Genomic DNA, 16,506 nt, shown 5'->3' with positions numbered 1-16,506 from the left:
GTAATCAGCATTCAGCATATTGCTGCATTTTTAAAGCTGGCTGTTACGGAATTCATGAATTCTTCTTCATGAATACCAAAGGATGCCATCTTTTGCAATTTAATAGGTAACAGAGTCCCTTTAAAAAAAATTGTTGCTAAGCTTTTGTACGTCAACACAGTTATACAAAAATTGAGAGAGAGGCTTTTATTTCTGGTTTTGCTTGAACCTCGTCACTCCCTCGCCCTCTCCACCCGGTCACAACTCAGGGCTGGTGAGGCACCCCAAATGCTCTTCAGGAGGAAGGGAGAGGATGCCTGCGCCTCCTGTGCTGTGCACCCTTTGAAACAGCAGGGGATATTTGCGGAGACCAGAGCGCTGCCATCCTCACCCACCCACCTCACACTGGCTCCCATCCAGCTCTCGTCTCCCGGTGAACCTCACGTCCGCCTCCCCGGCCGCTCAAACCATCCAGGCTTTCGCCCTGGGAAATGCCGGCCAACCCCTCCGACCTCGAGTCCTCATCTCGGAGAAGCCTGCCCCCAGGAAGCACTGCTCCCCTTCACCGACGCCACTCGTGAGGTGACGTGGCAGGCTGGCTCCCTGCCCCAGCCACCAGGGCAGCAGTGGCACGTGGTGGCTCTGCAGGCAGAGCGGGGCATCCCCTGACGCTCCTCCCGAGGGATGGCTCTGGGGAATTGCGGATTATTTCGCTTTATTGTTTTCCCCTACTCTCTTTCCAACTCTCCAAGAAGAAAATTACCTAGAATTTACTAAGCTGCACAAACAGCTGGTTGGCAGCTTTCAGTGTATTTGCAAAAAACATTTCCTTGGCAAAACGGTATACAGGTTTGTAACGCTGGGACGATACTGTCATAATATGTCGCGGGGCTCGGAGTGGCATACCAGCAGATTAAACGTAAAAGCATGCCTGCCTCCTCACAAGGGACTTATTGCCTGAGAAATACACGTCCTGGGCTGGTGCTGAAGAACAAACACCTCTGCAGCCCTCGGCTGACGCTGCGTGCCCTATCTACTCATCCTGTGCTGACTGCAAACAAAGCTGTGGGCCGGGTGTAAGGCATGCCTTTATCTCTTGCTTTTGCCTTTGGACTCTTGTCTAGCCAGGGAGGAGCATGCTAGAAGAGATCTGAATTTGAGCTGGAAGAATCATGCGTGTGGGAAATGGGGGTGAGAAATAAAGCTTCAGGAATTAGCTCCTGGTATATGGTGGAGCTTCATGGCTAGGCACGCTCATTTCTACTGCAAATGTTCCTACAAAAGTGCTGGGAAGTAAAAATGTATCTGCATTTTAATAGCAAAAATAGCCAACTTTTGCACTCAGAAGAACTTTTACCTACAAGGTTTCAGCAAAGGTATGACACACAGGGAACAAAGGTCAGGGAACCCTGTTTATGTAAAATGGGAACAGAGCCAATTTACACCCAGGTGGAGCTTGAGGCTTCTGAGCCCCCAGATCACCGACTGTCTCGAGCACCCAGCTAACAAGCCTTGCCTGGGAGGCCACAGCCTCAGGTGTATACCTGTCCTCTTCATCTGCTCCCCATCCTGCAGGCACTGGGGACACACTACAGGGGGAGGATTTTGAAAGCAGAAAAGGTCCCTGGCAACTACTTCCCATAGCGAGCATCAGGCCCTTAATGACACACACCCCACCGGAGGTAGCGCTGGTTTTTTGTGCCTTGCCATCTGAGCCAGGTGAACCAAACTGCCTTTTCTTTCCCTTTTTTTTTCCCCCCTTTCCCGATGTTCTCTGAAGACAGGCTGCTGGGAGGCATCGTCAGCATACTGACTCCCCGCTGCCGATTAGAGAACAGGTTACGTCTCATCAGGTTATGCCGCGGCACGTGTCTGTGAAGACAACATGAGGTGCGATCATGCCACAGAAATTAACAATGCAGAAAGACATTTTCTTGATTCACAGTGTGGCATCAACCGATACATCTGAGGAGTGGATTAAGGGCTTCCAGCAGTGAGGTGGGGAGGAAGTAAGGGAACAAGCTGCCAACTGGTAAATATCCACACTAATTTTGCAAATGCAGGTATTTCATGTCTTTCCTAATCTAATCGTGAATGCAAACTGGATTACTGCATCTGACATGACAAGAATAAAACAGCATCAACAGGCTCTTGAAATGAGCAGAGTGAGTTTGCTGGAGGAAATACATTGCTGTCACTCTCGTAATAAAGGGCACTCCTAAAATGGGGGGAAAAGAAGTGGGAAGGGCAGAAAAAAAGCAAAGAGAGGCACGATTTTTCCCTTATACAGAGGCATGATTAAGTTAACTCTGCACTAAGAACAGAAGATTTTTCCTTCTGACACTCAGTACAGCATGGAAATTAGGTGAGACAATCTACGCTCTGCTGACAAGAGAATTTAGGGAAGGAAGCCACAGATACTGAAGGTGGTGGTAGCACTTTCCCAGGGACTGTCAATGACGTGCCTGGGGAGATGCCTGGAGGCTCGAGGAGAAATCTGTGAAAGTGCAGAGGGTAAGGAGAGGAGCTGCAACCTGGCGCACCAGGACAGATAGGCATAAAAAGGGCTATTGCCTGCCCTCCCTGTGCCCTCAGCCTTGGACAATCGTTTAAAGCACCACTGTAAAGAGAAACCATTTAAAACTCTTTCATGTTGTTTATCATGGCTGTATAGAAATGCAGAGGAGTAGAGATCTTGCTCTGTGTCATTTTCAGGTTATTGTTAACAAAGCCCTTACAACTAGCAAAGCTTCGCTATTTCCCCAAGCTCCTATTTTCTGTCTGCAGCATGGCTCAGGTGATCTCAAAACTGCTTAAAACTCAGGTCCAGAAGAAGAGGAGCTGCACCTCACCCTACCCTGCAGGCTATTTCCTGGCTGCAGCATATGTAAAAGGGGAAAAAAAAGAGGAGAAAACATGCTAAGAGAATGGTTGCAAAGAGAAAAGCTTTAAAGCAGAAAGGCAGAAAGAAAAACAAAATAACAACAACAACAAACAACAAAGCAGGTCTGAGAAAGCTGAAGTACTACTAAAAAAAATAAAAAATAGAATAAAAAAAATAAATCTCCTTTTACAGGTGCTGTCTGTGGAGAAAGTGGGCTGAAAGACAAAATGAAAAAGCTGTCACTGCAAGGAGGAGCAGATCCCACAGAGCCAAAACCTTCCCAAGCAAGGAAGCTCTGCCTCGGCTGATGGATGAGCATGGATGAGGTGTAGAGGCTGCCTTCAGGGAGCTTTGCATGGTACCAAGGCTTCCTGGAGAGACGTCAGCCCCTGTGGCTGGTGGCAGCAGGGCACCTCCACTGGGGCAGCTGGGACCAGCCACAGTGGGATGGAGAAAGAGAATGGGAGGACACTGAGTGCAGCCCGGAGAGGTGAGGGACAGGAGCAGCAGTGATGGAGGATGTGGGGATAGGAAGGAGACAGTGGAAAAAAATGTGGAATTACCACCCCCAACTTGCCTTGCACTCTAGCGTATGGAAAACCTGCCTTCAGCACTGAAGTGTCAAAGGAAGCGACAAAGGAAAAAATGAATCAGGCCTGAAGCAAAGAGAAAAGAAAATGCCAGAGTCAAAGAGAAGGAGATGGAAAAGACCAAGCCTCTAGGCTGAAATGAGTAAGTTTAAGGCTACAGAAGAATAAATTTAGGCAGGAAAAAGGAAAGCAGAGAATATAATGGAAGAGAGCCAAGTGACTATGGGGGCAGGCTCATCGCTGTCTGCTTTAGCTGCGTACTCTGGTGTTAAGAACTCTTTCTGGAATTAAATAGCAAAGGCGTTTTGAGAGGAAAGCCAAAGTGTTAATGCTGGTTGTCTCACTGCACCCAGAAGCCGCTTTGCCATCTCCCTAACGAAGGATTCACCTCTGCTGCGTCTCGCTGCCTTTCTGCGCAGACCGCAACAGCACCGAGGCACGAGAGGTACTCTCATCTTCAAGTACCACCAGGGATAATTTGCCTTGGATGAAAATGTTACTGCCTACTTCTGCTTCTCTCTCCACTGGCAATTGCTTAAGTAACTACATTTTTAGCTTCGCCACAGCAAGCCTCCAGTTACAAACTTCTCATCCTAATATGTCACTGACATTAATAATGTCTCTGACTACTACTGAAATAGCGAAAGATTGTACTTTTTGGCATTTTTTTCTCAGAAATAAAGCCTTAACCAATTTCATTTCAGTCACACAATTCATTCTAAAATCTCCCTCCTCTGCTGCCTTCAATCAAAGCAGTATGTTGTTTCTGGGACATGAAAGGGAAGCAAGGGATGTCCTGATAGCCCCCCATTTTCCCAGCAAGAGAGATCTAACTTAAGTAGGAGTAGTGAAGGAACCAAAGTACGGGGAAATAAAACAATAACAACCATGAAAGCAAAGTAATCTGGCTTTAGCTCAGTTTAATGAAAGAAAAACTTGCCCCTAAGCTTTCAAAGTATTGCATAGGCTCAAAAGACAACTCCTTCCCATTTTATTTTTTTTCCAGACATTAATGGAGCTACAATTCTGCCCTACTTAGAAACTGTAGAGGCAAGAGACAGGCTGCTGCTTGAACAGTAATGGAGCTTTAATTCCTGGAAATCAAATGCTTTTTGTTGATATTCAAATAATCACAAAAGGCGCTGTCTTAAATCCTAGGAGCCCACGAGAGCAGCAACAAAGTGGCTTTGTCTGTGTATGAAGAAAATACTTCCTAGTCCGTGTCCCAGAATTTCTGAAGAATTTGCTCTCCCGAGCAAACCTTTCCAGATGCTGGCATGAGGTGGCATCAAGCAAATCCCACCCATTTTCATCCCTTATCCCTTTAATGTTCATCACATTCCCTTATCACAGAGGATGAGCCATACCTTTCCTTATGACATTTTGCTTCTGGACTGATGAGAAGCCCGACTTGGCCACAACCACTGTGAAGCTGAGATGTGGGTCTTGGGATCTGTCCCAGAGCCTGGTGTTCCCCTGACTCTGCAGAAGATGGTCGTGCTCATCAGCATGGTGCCACCAGCACACTGCATCCTCACAGGGACTGAAAGTTGTTTAGCCAGTTGATTTCATCAGTTAACTCTTAACTAGTGAAAAGACTAATGACAAAACACATCACACAAAGGCTACCACAATATTCTGACCTTTGTGTAGTCTGTGTTTGAACCCCTGGTCATTAGGTCAAAGGCCTTCTGTCTCCTAGCAATCTCTAAAATAATGTAATTGCCCATATAGATGTATTGAACACTTAGTTTTGTCTTATGGGGGGAGAAAAGGAAAATATGAGAGAAAGCAAAGGGAGGGAAAGAGAGGTGGAAAAGGGAAAGGGCAAAGCAGAAGGGGAAGGGAGCACTTTAGTCCAAACTAATAAAGTCAAAGTGTGCTGGATGGAATCTGCACTCCAAAAATGTAAGTGCTGCAATATGATGATTTTATGCCATCATCTTAGCACGAATTTACAGCCCTAGCTTGGGCTCAGTACCCATCCCAGTAACACCACTGTGTCCCTCTCCAGCAAAACCCATCTCTGTGTCCGGAGTCCATCCATAAAGAAGGGGAAGGGGAAGGAGAAGGACGACCCTTTGTCTTTGCACTGGGCTGCTCCTGCCCGCTTGCACGCTGCGTTTGTAACACCGTGGCATTTTGCAAAGCCGCATCGCCTGATGATGCCAGATGGAAGCATTACAAGGGGAGGATGTAGCTCAGGTTGGGGCTGCCTAATAGTACTGGCTGTAATTCAAATGCAAGCACTGTCCGGCCAACTCACTCGTCCCGATGAAAGGTCAAGGCCTTACATGGCACGGCCCCCACTGATCTGTGCGTCGCCCAGCCACCGGGGGAGGACGGTCAGCGCATGCAGCAGTCCTTCAGGAGGCACTGGTGCAGAAGAAGCTCCTCTGGTGAAACTTAAAGGAGACTGATTAGACAACGCAAGTTAATAGAACTGATTTAAAATGCTCTTAATTGTATTATTCCTGGTAATTATTTCTTCCAGTAGGAAAGGGGAAAAACAAAAAGTTGACCAGCCAGAACTAATGAAGAAATATTTTATGGTAACTGTTTGCATTAATAATAATATGGAGTGTTATGATTAATCAGAGGGGCACAAACACAGCAAGTTAATTGCAGGTTGCTGATTATAGATTCTGAGATTCAGACTAATGGGTAAGTGGACATTGAGCCAGATTTAAATATGAAACATCACTACTGATTGCCCTGAAGTTTTCAGCAGCGTAACACAGATCCAAATCTGACCCATGGCCTTCTTTTTCTACTTGGTTAGCTCTGTTTGGACAGGTAATTAGATCAGCTGAATACCCCATTCTTTGACTTTCCAGCATAAATGGAAAAGCTTTGTTCACCAGCTCATTGTAAGCCTAGCAAGTGAGCATTCAGTCATTGATGCCAAGAAGTTAATGACTCAGCCCTGTGTTTTCTGGAGAGAAAACCTGGCTGTTTATCTGAGGGGCAATGCAAGTTCCCCAAAAGAAGGAAAGTGATGGTCACTGAAAGGGACAGGCTAAGGTGAGCAGTATGAAAAAGTTTCTGTCAGTTTTGGACTGTGGGCATTGCTAGGACAGAAAAGCAATTGCTATTTAAACAAGCATCAGATCCAAGTCAGGGACTTTGAGTTTCATCTCCAGGCCAAACAATTAATTACCAAGAGCATGAGCATAAGAAAGAATTTATTCTTCACCTCCTCCCGCACCTCCTCCACAGTATTTTATAATTGAATGACTCCATTGGAGAGGTTTTGCTTTCCAGCTTACTATTTTGCCAGTTTTGGAAGAAGGATAACAGACTACAGGATTGTTCAAGTTTTGCAGTGCACACTCTTGCACTACAAAAGCTTTTCCAGTGGCATCAGTGTATAGTACAACTCTAATATACACAGATTTTAATGACAGGTAAGCATTAGTTATACTGTTATCCAATAGTTATTAATAAATTATTAAATAATAGTGTATTATCCTGTTAACTGCATAGCAATTAGACCTCATAAATATCTGTAATGAAATGCACAGTTCAATGCACTTTCATTCAAAGTAGATGTCTCTGTACTTGAGATGATGATCTGCTTCAGGAGTGGATTATAGCAGATACTTGGGGACTTTCTAAAAGTTAAGCAGGTACTTAACCACTGTCCTGCAGTGGGATGGACTTCAGTACCATTAAATTCACCCTGGCAGAAACGTGCATCTTTTATTAAGCATGTCCTTTACTGAATAGAGACAGTGTCAGAGGATAGGGTGCTAGTGAAAAACAGGGTCAGGCTTCTGTCTCGGTTTTACTGAATATGCCTCACATTCATTTTTCAAATGGACCGGTCCTGAATTCAGTCTATTTTAGAACAAAAAAGAGGAATATTATCTGCAGTTTAGGCAAGAGATTTCTTGCCTTGCTGATGTATCTCTGCTCTCTCATCCTTCTGGAAATATTATCCCTTTAAGCGATTGCACCATTTCAAGCACAGTCTCATAAAGAAACGATCCAATTTTACCATCTCTCTGTCCGTGGCTGAGCCACCATAGCAATGCTGAAGGACAGTTCTGACTGGGGACCTCCACAAGTCTGGATAAATACATGTTACATGAGGAGAATGGCTCCCCAGTGCCTGTGCAGCAGGGTCTGGGCAGGCCTGCTGCCCATGGGAGACATAGCCTCTCTGCAGATGCAGACTACATCAGATTTACAGCCCACGTCCGACTTATCTGCAAGCAAACAGCAGTCATCTGCTGGACATGCAGCAGCCTGGGGTGCTGAGCATCTGGGTAAGCATCTTGCTGCCACAAAAATACAGAAAATACCTGTCCCATCAAGAGGTTTTCCCATATGAGACCTGGGACTGGATCATCTATACAGGACTACATAATACAGGATCATCTCTATTATCAAACACAATCCTAGCATTGACTGGTGGGTCTCCAGGGCCTTTTCAAAGCTGGGGCCATGGGAGCTTACGTGCTCACAGTGTGTTCCTTAAGACATGGCTCTGTATCTACATCTGTCCATCCGAGCTGCACATAATTAGTTTAAAATATGTTGGCTTATTTCAGTTTCATTTATTTCAGCCAGTTTCAGCTGGCTTATTTCAGAACTGACAGCATCAGAAATTACAAAGGTCCTACACATATTATATAAAATTGCAGCTAAGAGAAGAGAGACTCATATGAATGTCCCATGGAGAGAAAACCTGTATGAAGTTCTCCCCAGTTAGTTATGGTTTTGTGCTTGGCCTATACCAGGCAGCCTGTGGTCATGGCTGGCTGACTAGCACATGGGTGACTTGAGCCTTGTCATGGAGCACATCCCTGGGGGCCTTGAAAGAGCCTGGAGTTTTGTCTGGATGCTTATGGGACATGGGGAGGCAAACAGGAGATGTTGTGGGGGTGGCCCAGAAATAGGAGCTAGAACAGAGGCAACAGGCTACTGCAGAAGAAGGACAGGCATCTGTGGGTGTAGAAAACAAATCTTAGGACACCAGGTTTTTTTCAATTGAGCTGATCCTGGAGCAACTTATTCTTAAATTTCATGGTACTGACTGTTCCTCTGCTTCTTACTTGGAAGTTATACAAAACAAGTCCCAGATGAGCTCTCACATCTCACCATGAGCATCTAAGAGTCAGGAATTTATTTTACCTGTGCAATCCCTAGTGACTTTATTCAGTATTCTTGTGAGCCTCATGGCTACTGCCTAAAATATTCTGTGATAATTCATCACCATTATCTGGTGTTTTACTAATGTTACTTAGGTAAATTATTATAATCACAGTAAAAATATTTTAGTATTTCATTTACAACTTTGTTCAAAGTAGTCTAACGAAAGTTAGATTAATAAAACATCTGTCTTCCAATATAGTTCAAAGTATCCTAGCAAGGTATGTGTATGCCAATTAATTCTGCCATAAGAAGCAGAGTTTACAAAAGGCTGATTTAAGCTATCAGGACATGTAGCCACATCTTCCATTTTTCCTGAAAATCTGTCTGTAATGGAGGGGGTTCAAGTCAGCCCCCAAATGAAACATCCTGGCCTCAGATGACAATGTATTTCACTAAGCAAAAGTGCTAACACTAAAGGCATGCTGGGATCAATAATCTTCTTTTGCCTTAAAGATCCTAAAATGTTTTGCTTTCCTATGTCACTTCCCATTTTCTGCATCTGCACTGCTTCTATTTCTCTGCTAGTCTGGGACCACACGTACCCTGGTCCCCCACAGCTGCCTCCATGGCTCACAAAAGAAACAGCCTCCAGTTTACAGTCAGATAACTCCCGAAGGCTGAATTCCGGTTGCTCATTGGCATCTAATAACACTGAGCCTAATGGGCAATGAAGCATATTCTATTTATTCTCAGGTGCTTGTTTTCAAGAAAAAAACATACATTATGTTATCGAGGAGTACATTACCAATATTACGTTATCATTACCATGACATGTTGCTGTCTTAACTCTTCTCTTTCCTGTATCCCTTGAATGAACAAAGCATCCATGCAGGTTCTCCGCTCATAGGAATATCAACCTTGCTTTTTTTGTTTGTTCCTCCAGCACCCACACCAGTCTACATGCTAGCTTAATTTAATGACAACAGTAATAGAGCACTGCAATGGAAAACTAAAAGATTCAAGAATCAGACTGTGCCCCCTGCAGCAATTCAAAAACAGTGCTATTTAAATTGATACCCAGTACTTATTAAGAACAGTTCCTACACCTTTTTTTTTTTTTTTCTAACACACCATATTTTAATGGTACTTTGAAAAAAATTTATGTGTATAAAAATGTGGGAAAAAAATACTACATTTTGTTTATATTTTGCTCTATATTTGGGATACAGAGCTGTTGGGAAGAAGAACATACCACACCTATTCCTGTGCATACAGAACTTGACCAGAAGATCTGTGACTATTTATTGTTCAGGTCAAATATAAGGGGAAAAAAAATGAAGTTCTTAATTCTTTGAAAAAGCTTTCCACAGGGACCTAGACCTGTCATTGTAGAGTCTGAAGCTCTCCGCTACAGGGGTTGTCTTCCTACATGTTTCTGTGGAGTGTGTCATCAAAGTACCCAGCACCCCTTGGGAGATAGCCCTTAATAATAAATAATAGTGGTGTAGGACGTAGGGTAGCTCATTTTCCTCCATGACCCACTGATATTGTCTACCTTTTCCTGTATATATTAGTGGGTATAACACTTCAAAGGAATTCAGTGCTAAAAATCCCATCAAAGTTAGTGGAGTTGGATTCAGATCTGATGCTGAAGATACGTTTGATAATTTTCAATCCTACCTTTAGTAGCAAATATTTCATATTCCAAGACTGGCAGCAGCAGTGACTGAAGTCTATTATCAAAAGAGACATTTCTGCACTTCCACTCCAATAGTATTTCCCTGTAATGTTTTCAAGACATTCCCACTCCAGAGAAGGGGAAAGGCAAAGGACACTGAGAAGAATAAACACAACTGCTACACACTCCCACTGCTACCTTTCTGTGGCAAATACTGCCTGAACTGCAATAGGTTACTTGTGCTGGTACAACGTACAAGCTAGGTATGTAGCTATCACATTTAGCCAGTTGAGATTTTGTTTTCTTGCAGTCTATCAATCACTTCCATGAAACAATTGGTTTTACTAGCATCCTGTGTGATGCACTTCATAAATTGGGAAGAAATCCTCCTGAATGCCTGAAGCTAGACTGAACACAACTTTAGAGACTTTTTTTTATAAGTAAGATCAACAATCCACATTAGGCTATTAGGAATACAAGGTGGAATTTCTATCCTAGAAAAAAATGTATTTTGAACACTCTAGATTCAAAGTCTGCTATTGTTCTGGAAGGGAAGAAGGACCACATCACTTAAGAAAGACAACACTATTTTATTTTCTGCAGGTCTGCCTTATCTTCTTGTCCCAACCCTGAAACATCTATACCAGGTCCCCACAAAGGGATTTCAGTGTTATTGCGGGAACTCGTCAGAAGAGTGCAGTGTATAGCAAGAGAGAGTAGCACTGGTGTCATGCAACAAGTCTTGTGAGCAGAATTAATACCCTTCATTAGATAGGCTGGTTTAGTTGAATAAAAGTTATGGGACCAAAAGCGTGCCTGACTATATCATCTGGTCCAACAACAGTTATTAATTCTTCTTAGAAACATTGCTTTGCCAATTAAAGTTGCTGTAATCACCTTCCATCAGGAGGCTGGACTAGGTGTTCTCCATAATGCACGGTGTGCAGACCGCCTACAGTGCTTGATGCCACGACGCCTCATAAAATTACCTCCATGTTAAGAACTCTATGGAAGTTTTATAGCAGAGCACATCTAATGGATGCTTGTAAAAAACTCCACTTACTTTGTCACAAGAAGTAAATAGGGTGAGAACTTGTTCAACATTTAAGTACTTTCATTCTGCTCTAATTCTAAACTAATGTACTTAGTATATAATTTTGCAACCAAGAAATGTAATAGAATTGAATGTTCTAATGCATAACACTTTTCATCCTGTATACTGTAGCCAGACAGCTTTTTACAATTAGTACGACTACTGCTTTTTTTGTTTTTAGCAAAGTAATACATGTACAGTCATTAAGACCTGCAATGTAATACATTGGATGCCCACAGTTTTTCTTTACCTTTATCTCCAGCATGAAGAAAAAGGAAAGAAAAAAGATTACCTAATGTGACTAGAAGATGCATGCATAGCTAAGAATGAATACAGACTGTGTGCTCAGAAAAAAACATTAAAGCATTAGGGCAGGCATTAGTAATCCCACACTATGTACTTTAGAATAACTTGCTGCCATAAAGATAGATAGTCGAGATAAAAATAAAATAAAACAAACAAACAAGCAAAAAGTGTAAGAAATTTTGTAAATTCCTCATACAAGCTAACTGAAATCTTTGTAGCACAATTATGGGGATGTTTCAGTCAGTCACAGAACAGCCTGATTGAATGATAATCAAATTAATTATCTACATTAACTGAACAGTTGAGAGCCCAGGTTGAAATTTAATAAACCACACTGCATGAGGATGTTTAAAGATAAATCATAGCTTGTGATTGTGTGAGCATCATTTATTTTAAAACACTGTGCTGTTTCTACAAATTGTATTTACTAAAGCTGTGCAAAGCTTCAAATCTTTTCCAAGGTGAGTACAATTTTATCGTGGTGGTTCTTGTAATTTAACATCCACTTATGCAGTTACTCACATTTCCACACCCTACCCAGTAATTCTTGGCCAGAGGTGCTTGGCCCAGACATGCTGTGGGGAGCCACACGGGTCCAGCTGTTTGCCCAAGCTTGATCCTGCCTTCCCCAAGCTTCCCTCTTTATCTCATGGCCCCACACACACTTGCACCATTTGTTTGCCCAGTGTCTGCGGGACAGCACTGCCTGGGCTCCGCAGGGGCTGGGGGCACAGCCCCTGCCCTGGCTGGCGAGCAGCCCCTGGGGTGGCTTTGTGGGGGAGACCCCACTCCTGTCCCACACATGGACTCAGCACACGTGTGCAGCAGGGTTAATTATAATGTCACCTGTGGAGGTGCTTTTCCTCCAATATTAACCTTCTGTTTTTCCCATATGTTCCCATACGGGCCAAGTTTTCTTTGTAAGCAGAGCACTAAGAATTGCTTCATACTAGCGCTAAGAAATGACAGCTGAGCTTTACTCACGTGATGTCAAAGCCATAAGTCACCTGACTTTGATAAATCACTTAAAAATAATAGTAATTTTAATTTAAATAAATTGCACTTTTTTCTCCCATACCATAACTTCTTAGGAATAATTTGCATTCACAAGATAAATGCAGTTTGGTAGTCTTTCTCATGAAACATCATCATCTATGCCCAGCAGTAATCAGTGAGAAGACTCAGATTGCCTTAGCTCAGCATCCTTTCTGCAGCCTTCCCACTCCACATCCTTGCTGCAGTCCAAATATGCCCAGTTCTACATATGTTGAAAGCATTACAGAATTCAGATGCAATCTCTGTTAATCTTGGGAAGAGCAGAAGAACCAGCTGTATTGAGATATAATGCAAAACATGGCATTAGTAACTCAAACAACAGGTGAAGTAAGCACACACAGTCTTAATCAATTCCTATTAATTCTTATCAAGAATAATAATAATAAAAAAAAACAGACAATAAAAATGCTTGACATTTCTCAGTTTCTCTACACATTGTCTGAAAAGAAGACTTTGTCAGTGAATTGGCTGAAATCTTACCAGTCCTAGAGATGTGCAAATGATTGTGAAGGATGCCCTAAAAAAATCATTTTTAGAGGAGCTTTAAAGAATAAAGGGCCTCTGGTTTCAAGTGAGTTGTGCATATGCACACAAACGCTCATCCACAATGTGAATTTAAAATAATCCTGATGGGAGCGAGGGAAGGGGAGGGAAGGGACAAATGGAAATAATGAGACAGACTTTGTCCCTTTGTGTCAGAAAACAAAGCCTTCTGGTTCGAATCTGAGATAGCGGCTCCCATTTGACATGGTTTCAACAAACATACGCGCATTCTGGCTTGAGCCTGTCCCTAAAGGATACTAAGACCAAGCAAAGCTTGCTTACAAGTCACCCAAGCACAACATGATGGTTTTAAGTGGAAACAAATGAATGGAATAGATGTAATTAAAAAGCCAAACCGAATTAGACAAAATTGCTACAGCTTCACCTTACAAAGTCAGTGAAGGGCAGCAGTGGAGCATCTGAAATGGTTATTTGGCATAGGGTCGCTATGAAGATGAATTAGGGTTAATTTTCTACTGGAGCGTAGGTCAGGTGCTGTGCTGTGGCAGAGCGCTCATTTTACTGGATATGTTTTGGCCTACTCACAACTTTAGAAAATAAATATTACAATGTTAAATTAAATATGCTCTGTGACAAGGACTTGCAAGATTGGGAGAATGTGATTTATATGCAATTGGCTCATATACACCATCTAATATGATATGCACAGTGTAACGAAAGCTCAGGGGTCTGATCTGCAGTGCAGAAATGCTTTACAATCCTCTTTCAGGTTGCATGTTGTTTTTCCTTCCTCTTCTTTTTTTTTTTTTTTTTAATTTTAATGACTACATGAGTTAATTAGCGGTTATGTACTCTGTCTCTTTGCCTGGCCTAGCTTATCCCTACTGCAATAAATCTCTTTTCTTTCCCTCTCCCAAGGATCATTACAACATTAGGCAGCACTGTCAACAAAACTAATTGAAAGCCACCTGCTTTTAGGATCACCTTAATGAAAAACAGCAAAGTTAAGAAACAAGATTCAATCAACTTTTTAATAGTCTGTAATTTCCTATTAATTTACACAAATAGGGAGGCAGAAAAAAAACCCCATAAGATCCTTTTTTTTCACTGCTGGCCTTATTGTACACCCCTCTTTACATCTGTATAATTAGAAATGATTATTTTTGGTACCTAAATCTCCCATCACTCCTTAAAGTGGAACTAATAGTATTACATTTTGTCTTTTCCACTGCAGCTGTGTAAAAAGTACTTGCAAATACCCTTCCAACTATAAGCGATCTGTTCACTTTGCTAAACATTTGGGCCCTTTTTAATCAGGTAGGCCCAGATTCAGCAAAGCTTTTATAGATGTCTAAGTCCACGTAAGCACCTACACAAATGTTCTACATCTCATTGTCTTTGATATCTTTTAAATTCAAGTACCTGCAGAAACCTGGGGAAAGGCTGAATGTGCAGGACTGAATCGGTATATATTTCTGGAAGGGGGCCTTAGTCCCAAAACGTGCAAAGCCCTTCAGCACATGCTGAACCTCAGGCAGGTGATTAAGTGCTATTGAAGTCAATAGGAAATAAGCATGTCCTTGAAGATAAGTACTTTGCTACCATTCCACGGGAGCACACAATTTAGTCAAGTGATTGTCAGTAAGGAAAACATTCTTGATGGCTAAACTGTTTCCCGTAAGTAGTTTCCCTGCTCATCCTTAACTGTGGAGAAAAAAGCCTAGAGAAGGATAAAAGCGACTGATCTATTTCTGGTAGGCCAACTGAATAAAAATACTGAGGAAAGAAAAGAAAATGGAAAGCACAAGATCAACAGTACTAATGACTATTTGTGTTACAGCAGGGCTTAGATGTCCCAGCAAAGATGAGGATCCCACTGTGGTAGATGCTGTGCAAACAAGTCAGAGAGGGTGTTCAGTAAAGGAGAGCTGCCTGTAAACACAACATGTGGAAGTCCCTTTGAAGTCAGTCAAAATCCAAGCATGCAAACAGTTTGTACTGTGGGGTCATAAATTTCAAGCTACATGATTAATTGCTATCAAGTGTGCTGAAGCAGAAGACAAGGTCTCTCATGGCCACCACATATATAAAGACGTATGAAAAAAAATAAGGTCACAGATAATATATTGGTGGCATTTAATAGACCACTATTTACTTCTCAGGACTGTAAACATATTGTTATTTTTTCTTCTTCAAAAGAATAAAAGCATTATTGAAATGAAATACATTTAAAACAATGCAGGTGACAATGCAGTATGGAATCAATTCTACCTTCATGCAAATGTATGCATCTCTCATTGATTATAGTAATGAGATATGCAAAGAAGATCAGAGGAATATAATTTGATCTTTTCTGGAAGCTACTCAGAAATTCATGCTGGATGTAGTGTGTGTGCATACACAGAAGAGGAAGAAGAGTGAGGAGTCGTATTGTGGAGCCTTCCTGAAGAGGGCAAATTCCTGCTGATTCAGAAGCAGTCTGATGCCTATAGGAGGTTAGGGGACCTAGGAAGAAGAAGAGCTCCCCAGTTTGTGATCCCGCAGTTTCAACAGTGCTATGAGTATTACAGCAAGCAGAAAAGGCTTAAAAATAAAGAAGTACAGAAGAGCGAAAGGAAGGAAAAAATACCAGTCAGGAATAATTATCACAGTGTATAAAACTTTCCGCTCCTTTATTATCATAAATTGCAAAGTTTTATTGATGCATATTTTATCACAGCACTCTTGCCATATGTGATCTGAAGATTCAGAGCCTGTCCCCAGGGACAACGGTACTGATATAGATAATCAAGAATTCCTTTTATGCTTCTCTCAACGCAGCCACAGCTCAGATTGAAATTAACATCTTTTACAATGAAACACCAGTTTGCTGCCACAACCAGACATGACAGCTGGAGAGAGAGGCCTGCTTATCCAGTTACTCGTTCAAGTCTCGGTTTCATTACGGCCTGTGAAGATGTAAACTACGTACAAAGCAATGTGGATGGTCACTGAATACCAGAAAAAGGAACCGGCATGCAACCTGCTGCATGAAGAAATGGGAGAGATTTCTCAAGATAAAGTCAGGGATGAAAAGCCAAGATCAGAGGCAGCCCCTAAAAAAGCAACGAAGAGGAATCCAACAGCTTTGAACTTCTGCAGTTTACACTGCCTAGATTACTTTGGATGATGCTCACACACACATGCACACACAAGGATGGAATCCGTGCCCAAGAAGAGAGCCAGCACAGGGCACTATTCCACTTAACTCCTCCAAAACAAGGATTTTAACCGCTCTTCTACATACTAGGGAGCATAGGGTCATGTATGCACTGTG

General features: G+C 42.4%; 2 protein-coding genes across 5 annotated transcripts in view; both read right to left on the bottom strand.

Moving 5' to 3' along the window:
- Positions 1 to 16,506, bottom strand: part of CDH20 (cadherin 20) — a 341,808-nt gene that overhangs the window by 83,512 nt on the left and 241,790 nt on the right. The window contains exon 1 of one of the 4 annotated variants that reach the window (XM_080579279.1): positions 1 to 4,855. This exon is cut by the window's left edge and continues 24,192 nt beyond it. The exons of the other annotated variants lie outside the window; for them this stretch is intronic. The gene's annotated coding sequence lies outside the window, so the exon portion shown is untranslated. Of the gene's footprint in view, positions 4,856 to 16,506 lie in introns of those variants that run through there. 4 annotated transcript variants of the gene reach the window in all.
- The window catches only part of LOC308190706 (uncharacterized protein), a gene marked incomplete at its 5' end in the record, with an annotated part of 341,409 nt that overhangs the window by 308,921 nt on the left and 15,982 nt on the right, over positions 1 to 16,506 (bottom strand). The window contains one exon of the mRNA XM_080582360.1: positions 4,849 to 16,506. This exon is cut by the window's right edge and continues 15,667 nt beyond it. The remainder of the gene's footprint in view (positions 1 to 4,848) is intronic.

Source organism: Anser brachyrhynchus (assembly GCF_964034855.1).
Source record: "Anser brachyrhynchus genome assembly, chromosome: 2".
Taxonomy (NCBI): Eukaryota; Metazoa; Chordata; class Aves; order Anseriformes; family Anatidae; genus Anser; species Anser brachyrhynchus.
Note: the sequence above shows the minus strand (reverse complement) of the source record. Positions and strands in the feature narration are given on the sequence as shown.